Source organism: Rutidosis leptorrhynchoides, chromosome 4 (assembly GCF_046630445.1).
Source record: "Rutidosis leptorrhynchoides isolate AG116_Rl617_1_P2 chromosome 4, CSIRO_AGI_Rlap_v1, whole genome shotgun sequence".
In the NCBI taxonomy this organism is placed as follows: Eukaryota; Viridiplantae; Streptophyta; class Magnoliopsida; order Asterales; family Asteraceae; genus Rutidosis; species Rutidosis leptorrhynchoides.
The window spans coordinates 220,405,114-220,414,655 of NC_092336.1; positions in this window are offsets into that span (position 1 = coordinate 220,405,114).

The following is a 9,542-nucleotide window of genomic DNA, read 5'->3' on the forward strand; positions in this document are numbered from 1 at the left end:
ACGATCTTACCTCATGTATTAATAATCTTAGTACTGTTTTTAATAATTGCAAATATTTATCAGTCGCCGTTGGTAACGGGAACACCATTCCCGTCACTAACACCGGCCATAGCTTGTTACCCAATGTCCACTGACCGTTACATTTAAATAATGTTCTTGTAACCCCTAACACCGTTAAAAACCTAATATCTGTTCGTCAATTCACTCGTGATAATCTGGTTTCTGTTGAATTTGATCCCTTTGGGTTTTCTGTGAAAGATTATTTGACGCGTCTTCTGCTTCTCCGATGTGAGAGTACCGGGGATCTCTACCCACTTACATCACCCACCTCTCAGCAGACTCTTCTTATTAGTCCAGTCACATGGCATCAACGACTCGGACATCCCGGACATGATGTTTTTCGTAGACTCCTCTCTAATAAGGATATTATTTGTAATAAATCTTCGTCCCCCGTTCTTTGTCATGCCTGTCAGCTTGGCAAACACGTGCGGCTTCCTTTTTCTGTTTCTAGTTCTAATGTTAATGCTCCTTTTGATATTATCCATTCGGATTTGTGGAAATCTCCTGTTTCTAGTCTTAGTGGTTTAAAATATTATATAATATTTCTTGATCATTTTTCGCATTATGTATGAGTTTTTCCATTACGCAATAAATCTGACACACTTGCTACATTCATGAAATTTCGTACATTTGTTCGCACTCAATTTAACCAAGAAATCAAAGCTTTTCAATGTGATAATGGGGGTGAATTCGATAACACTGCATTCCATCAACATCTTCAAACTAATGGTATTCAATTTCGATTCTCCTGTCCTCACACCTCTCAACAGAACGGAAAGTCCGAACGCATGCTCCGCACCATTAACAATCTAATTCGCACCCTACTCTTTCAAGCTCATCTCCCGCCCACTTACTGGGCGGAAGCTCTCCACATGGCAGCCTACCTACTTAACATTCTTTCCTCTTCCGCCATCAACCATGACATCCCGCACTCTCGTCTCTATAAACAAAAACCTAATTACGCCACTCTCTGAGTCTTCGGCTGTCTCTGCTACCCTCACCTTCACACCAAACACAAACTTGCTCCTCGCTCTACTCCATGTATTTTTCTTGGGTACCCCTCCAATCATCGGGGTTACCGCTGTCTGGATCTTACAACTAACAAAATCATGCTCTCTCGACATGTCACCTTCGATGAGACTTGCTTCCCATTCGGTTCCATGACACCCACTCAACCACCATCATATGACTTTCTGGACCCTCCTCCAAATCTATTTTCCAGAACCTTTCATCTACCACCGGAGACACAGCCTCCTCTTCCTGAGGCTACCGGCACCACACCTCCACCTCATCATATTACGGAGCCACAGCCTCCTCCTACTGAGGCTACCGTTCCTGCACCTCCACCTCATCCTATTCAGGAGCCACAGCCTCCTCCTACTGAGGCTACATCTTCCTCTACTTCTCTCTCCACTCACCCCATGATCACCCGCACCCGCCTTGGTACCACCAAGCCAGTTCAACATCTCAACCTTCACACAACCGCCATATCTCCCATTCCCCGCACTTACTCTGAAGCTCTTCATGACCCTAACTGGAAACAAGCTATGACTGATGAATATAATGCTTTAATTAACAACAGTACTTGGAAACTTGTGTCTCGCCCATCGGACACGAACATAGTTCGCTCCATGTGGCTATTCAAGCACAAGTATAATGCAGACGGTAATTTGAGCAGGTATAAGGCTCGACTCATTGCTAACGGTCGAAGCCTGCAGGTTGGCATTGATTGTGATGAGACTTTTAGTCCGGTTGTTAAACCGGCATCCATCCGTACAGTTCTTAGTTTAGCGATCTCTAGACACTGGCCTGTCCACCAGCTAGATGTCAAGAACGCCTTTCTACTTGGTCAACTTTCTGAGACTGTCTATATGCATCGGCCTCCCGGGTTTCGTGATCATAAATACCCGGATCATGTCTGCTTATTGCAGAAATCTCTATATGGCCTCAAGCAGGCCCCTCGTGCTTGGTTTCAACGCTTTTCCGGATATGCACATCGAATTGGTTTTCATCAAAGCCGCTGTGATACGTCACTTTTTATTTACCGTCACGGATCTGATACAGCCTATCTGCTTCTATATGTTGATGATATTGTGTTGACTGCTTCCTCTACAGGTTTACTTCAGCGGATTATATCTTCCTTACATAAGGAATTTGCTATGACTGATTTGGGTCCCTTGAACTACTTTCTTGGGATCCACGCGACTCGTACTGCATCTGGTATGTTCCTTTCTCAGAGGCAATATGCTACTGAGATCATTGAGCGGGCTGGAATGCCCACTTGCCATCCCTGTAGGACCCCAGTTGAACCGGGTGCCAAGCTTACTAGTCACGGTCCTCCTGTCAAGGACCCGACTCTTTATCGGAGCCTTGCAGGCGCATTACAGTATCTCACGTTCACTCGACCCGACATCTCATACGCTGTTCAACAGATATGTCTCTTCATGCATGATCCACGGGAACAACACATGCACGCCCTGAAACGGATCATTCGCTATATTCAGGGTACCACTGATCTTGCCTTACAGTTATACGCATCATCTCCTACTAGCTTGGTTGCCTACTCAGACGCTGATTGGGCAGGTTTCCCAACTACCAGACGATCTACCTCCGGTTACTGTGTTTTTCTTGGTAATAACCTTTTATCATGGTCATCCAAACGACAACCTACGCCCTCTCGCTCCAGTGCCAAAGCAGAGTATCGTGGGGTTGCCAACGCTGTTGTCGAGGCTTGCTGGATTCATAACCTTCTCCGAGAGCTTCACTGTCCTCTTACCTCAGCCACTCTGATATATTGTGATAATGTCAGTTCGGTCTACCTATCTACTAATCCAGTTCAACATCAGCGGACTAAGGATATCGATATCGACATTCACTTTGTCCGTGACCTTGTTGCCCAGGGACATGTGCGAGTTCTTCATGTGCCATCCACATATCAGTTTGCAGACATCTTCACCAAAGGTCTCCCATACGCATTGTTTGACGAGTTTCGATCTAGTTTGAGCGTCCAGTGTACTCCCACTCCAACTGCGGGGGGATGTTAGTCTATATTATTATTAGCCCATGTATTTCTCTTATTGGGTTTAGCCCTTTTAGCATTGTTAGGGTTTTAGCCTATAAAAGGCTACTATTGTATTATGTACTGGCATTCAATCAAATAATATCAATCCATTCTATTACGTACTTTAACAGTCATGACTGTGAAACTTTAATTTGTTTGATCAACATAATATATTAAAGAAAGAATCGCTAAGGAGCAGATACAGAGACCATCTAACAAAACAATTACAAGGGCTTCAAAGATTGGAGTTCGAACAACAATTACTGTATGAAACATTATAGTAAAGAGAATAACGCAAATGGTAAACTATGAAAAATACATAAGTCCTTATACTGATTTTGATAAATTATGAAGTCAGAGAATCAAGCTTATTAATGTAAATTAGATAAGTGCATATACTGATATTGATAGATTCGACAAACAATGAGAATAATGTGAAGTGTAACTTGAGAGTAGAGATTGCATTTTTCAACCCCTTCACTTATGATTTAGGAATGGCCGGATATGGGTTGACATTTTGTCTCTGATAGACATAAAGATCTAACAAAAGGTAACGTAGTTGCTAATCAAAAGTATTGAATGGATCACAATTACCCATGGTATATTTTTAGATCATATAACCTTGTATGATTGATGAAATTACAAAAGTTCAAGTACATCGACTGCAGACCATATGTTCTTTCCTTTTGCAGGATGTTAATTGTCTTCCTTTTAACTTAGCATTTTAGCCATGAATTTATACTCAACTTAGACCGCCTACCATCTATTTTATCCTTAATTATAAAACTTTTATGATGACATTTTTTTTGCCTAAAGGGGCACTTGTCAAAGATTGGACCTTTAGATTGTAAAGACCCGTCCTAATCCATAAGAACGAATATAATAACATATGATTAAATTGCGAGGTATTTGACCTCTATATGATACATTTTATATGACAACCCGGAAATTTTTGACAAAATTTGAACAAAATCTTTGAGACGATTCATTTAAACTTCAACAAAATTCCGACGATTCACGAACAATTATTCATAAATAATTATGCATTTGTATTAATTCGTTATATTAATACTATTATTAATATCAATTTTATCACTAATCATTATCATTTACAAATATTATTATTACAAATATTATTAAGGTTATTATTATTATTAATTATTAATAACATTAGTATTATTAGTTTTATCACTTTTAAGATTATTATAAATATCATTATTATTAATAATAATAATATTATTATTAATAGCATTAATAACATTTATAATGATTATTATCATTATTAATATCATTATTATTAATTTTTGTTATCATTAAATATCATTACTAATATTATTATTAAAATTATTAGTATTAACATTAAGGATAATATTAGTAGTACCATATTGACTAAAACCCTTATTTTAGTATTATTACCATTATGGTTATTTAAAAAAAAACTTATTATTACTATTATTAATATTATTATTATTAATTCTATTATTAGTATTTTTATTATTAATAGTATTATTATTATATATTTATTAATTTTTTATGAAATCATGATCTATGAAATCTGTTTTTGATCTGTATAATAACACTATCTGATTTAATTTTTTTTATAATCGACATATACCTAATTTGATGATCACTATCTGTTTTAAAAATCCTGGATCGTGATTTCCTATCTGTTTTCTGTTATACTTGCTTTATATTTTAATTCAATCTTCTGATTCCTGTCTAGGAGGCGAATGTCGACAACAACACAACTAGTGAATGAATTATGCTTTTACATAAATTATTCCATCGCACATTATATATATATATATACCTTGCTGAAATTGAGGATTAAAAACAGGAAATCAAAAATTACAGCTCGATACCTCTGTTTGTATCATTTTTTTCCAAAAGCCCGAAATCGAATCAAATTCCAAAATCCAAAAATGCAGTTTTGTTAGGAATAATTCATTCATACTATCTGTAAAATCCCAACTCCCAATTCTTTCTATCAATCTCTAATTTTCGAGTCAAAGTTTAGATTTTAAAAAGTCAAACGATTGTTCTTGGTGAAATTCGAGATTGTTTTATGTTTTCTGTTAAATTGATGATTCCAAAGGTTTCCTTGAATGATTTAAAACCTATTTCGTGTTATAATCATTGGCTAAAACGTTATAAAAATAAAAAATCAATTTTGTGTTCTTCTTCCTCTTTACGCGAACAGCAGACCAGTTCTTTATTTATTTAATTTTTTTTCATTTTCTATTAGTACAATAACTATAAACAATTATTTATTTGATTATGAAGAATTTAAAGATGTTGGATTCGTTCGTTCTGTAACCGATTGAAATTGGAGATGAAAAAGATGATTACGGTTTTAAATATATTAGGAGTTAGAATGATATTAAATCAGAAAAGAGAAGGCAGCTGAATGGTTTAGGGTGTTGATGGGTTTCGAGAGGTCACGGGTTCGAGTCCCGTCTTGGGCATTTTTTTTTTTAGAAAAGCTTGAGGTAGTTTTCTTTATTATCTATTATCTATTATTATTATTATTATTAATATTATTATTATTATCGTTATTATTATTAGTAATATTATTATTATTATTATTATTACTAAATAAGAATTAATGATCATTTATTATTATTGCTATTATGGTTATTATTAATATTGTAATTATTATTATTATTATATTTATCATGTTTTTAAATATTATAATCATTCTTATTACTAATATAGTTATTATTATTATTATTAGTATCAAAATAAGTATTATTAAGTATTAAGCATTATTATCAAAACCATTATTTTCATTATCATTATTATTAAACTTATCATTGTTATTAAAAATTACTATTATTAATATTGTAATTATCATTATTAACAGTATCATTATTACTAGAAATTATCATTAAAAGTTTTATTAAAAATCTATAGATCTTAAAACCATCATTTTATTAAAATTAACATTTTTATTATTATTAATATTACTATTATCATTTTTACTAACAATGTGACTAATGATAATTATTTTCAACTTCATTATTAATCTAATTAATAGTATTATTATTGTTATTACAGAATAATACAACTCTTTATTTATTATTATTAATAATATCATCTTATCAAATAAATATTTATATATAGAATATATATAAAAGTATATATATAGAAATATATAACAAGTGAAATAATATATCTAAACTTATTTGATTACAAGTATATGTGTTAATATATATACTTGATATAGGTTCGTGAATCCGAGGACAACTCTGCACTTGTTCAGTGCCATCATATGCGTAATTACTACGAAATACGAAATACAGTATCGTGAGTTTTCATAGCTCCCTTTTTATATATATTTTTGGGCTGAGAATACATGCGCAACTTTTATAACTGTTTTACGTTTAGACACAAGTACTCAAACTTTTATGCTATATACGTGCTTTGTCATGCTAAATCCCTGCCGTAATATCATTAATTGATGAGGTATAAGATGCAAGCTTAGTTATTGTGAGTAGCGCTACTGAGAGTGACATCTCTAGTCAGTTGACCGTTGGTCTTTGACTACATAATAATGATTCAACGACACGAATAACAAGTGTCACGGGATAACTTTTGTTTAGTCGCGATATTACAAACTCAGCAATACTTTTAGATTGATATTTCTATATCAATCAACTCTTATTAAATCTTGTGGTCTAACACTATTATTGAAATCATTATTTATGATAAACCTATGAACTCACCAACCTTTTGGTTGACACTATTTAGCATGTTTATTCTCAGGTCCTACATAATGCTTCCGCTGTGTATTTTCTAATTGAAAGCAACATTTCAACGAGTCATTCATGGATAATTTGAAGGACTTGCATTTGCTAATTTGATGATGATTGCTTGCTATGCTTGGAGTCTTCATTACATATCATATCAATTAAAGATATTTAATGCGTTGTTTATTAAATACAATGTAATTTATTTATCTTCCGCTGCAAAAATCAATAAAACGTCTCATATAGAGTCATTCTTGTTTATACAATTATGATTTGATATAATTAGTCACAAATACCCCAGGCCCTATTTGGGGGTGTGACAGATTGGTATCAGAGCAGTACTGTTGTAGAGAACCAGGATTGCATTTTAAGTGTGCCTTATACAATTAGGTACCTTAGCAATGTAGGACTATAACTTTCCTTGACTATAGTGCCTTTAATTGTTACCTTTAATTGTTAAATGCTACACTATATTTTTAGGAACTTTACTTATCTTAGAATGCCGAGCCAATCTAAGAACTCTGCTAATTCCCCTAAGTATTATCTAATTATGCCACCGCATCTAAATGAGACACTATGATTTCTGAAATTCTTGACATTCCTAAGTCATCTATCATGGTTTGTGTATTACATATGTATTACATGAGATATTATCCATGAATTTTGAAACTCCTATATTTGTTACTATTCATAGTTAAACGTATATAACTCCCTGTTATATCACGTACCTATATACCTTATGCCTTTATGCATCGGTTTGCGAACCAGAAAATGTCATTGGGTTATTGAGAATCTCAAAGACATTATAATGTCATCACTACTCATATTCATTACTTTTAAATCTTTGATTTCTCGTTATTTTTGATCATTGAACTTTTTTGACTGATGGCGTCTACGAAACTCTAGAATGGAAGGGTTTGGATTACCAATTTAAAGGATCCTATAGCTCAAGCCCCTATACCTGAATAGGCCATTACGAATTGAAAGTCTTTAAATCGAAAGATTATCAGATTACATACTTATCATTTTATGATCTCGACACGTCATACTGCCATTATTGGAGTATAGACACATCATATCTTATTATATCTTATCATATCTATCTCAAAAGACTCTGTCTAACACTTTTCCAAAATTTCCTCCGTAAATTACGAAAATCTTTTTGCTATATATACTATTCAAGGAGACGAATATATCATTCAATATTCAACACCGATTTCATATTAAACCCTAATTCCAAACACATAATATGGATTCCTCGAACTCCTCGAGCTCCAATGGCAGCGTAACCGGAACAAACAAACCAATCAGCCATCATCTATTCTGGATGAATTGAGGATGGGTGAGTAGTTGACTTAATCAATGGAGAAGTGAAGAAGGAGATCCTTTCCACTCATCAAATTGCCCTATTGGCGAAGAACCAGAAGCACTTACCGGCGAACCAATCCGAAACACCATTTTCACACTCATTTCCAGGATATCCCGTCACGAGTATATATTATCTAGAATTCTAGATCTTATTCATCCCCTTGTCCGAACTGCAAATCATCCCGGTATAATAGAAGAAGTCAACGAGCTTTGCGCTCGAGTAGTGGCTCTGGAGAATATGGTGCGAATTCTACAAGCATCAGTAGCACCAGCAGCATAACCATCACCACCAGTACCATCAGGATCACCACCAACAGCATCAGCTTCACCAACAACAATATCTGCATTCCACGCCTCAACATCACCCTCAGTAATTCAGATATCAACATTATACGCCCATAGATACCAAGGAATATTTGTAATAATGAGTTAAGATGTATTGACTCATTCTTCCTAATGAATTATATATGTATACTTTATATATATATATATATATATATATATATATATATATATATATATATATATATATATATGTATGATTTGGAACAATAATAAATCTTTTCGTACTAAGCTATTACGTGTGAATCTTAACTAGTATGTACTACTTGGTTAATTCATATCACTAATATGCTATAATGTACATCCTTCGTTAATAACTTAACAATCGTTAATCACTGCTTCAACACAATAAACTCCATTTCATAATAAACCAAGTGTATTATTCAAATACATGTTTGATTTTACACTTCTATTTTCGATGTACTTGAAACTTTCTAGAAAAACATCATTCGTGCCTTGCGAATTTCACAAGGATTCCACGAGCACCAACATCATATACCGAGGTATATCAATAACAATGAACGATGAAGTATTGATTCATAACTTCATTAAAGAAATATTCCGCGACGATTATGTAATCTCTCAAGTTTTGAAGATTATTTATTCTCGCTTCAACCGCAAATCAAATGAGTTTAATATTATATTAACTCATTAAATCTATATTATACCTGAAGAATACATATATGAACGTATATCTTCATAAAGATGATAATCCTTTTGTACAAACTGTTAATTTAAGAATATTTTAACGGGTAGGTAATACTCGAGAAATATTTATATCTCACATTATTATGTTACATTATACATTCTCCAATTCTGATTCAATAATCAGTAACTATACTACTTACATCCACATATGTATCCGTTCAATAAAGAACAATTATTTTCATACAAATTCAATTACAGATTCTGATTTTGACATATCGGAATTTAAGTAAAGCTTTAGCAAATGTTATCTTCCT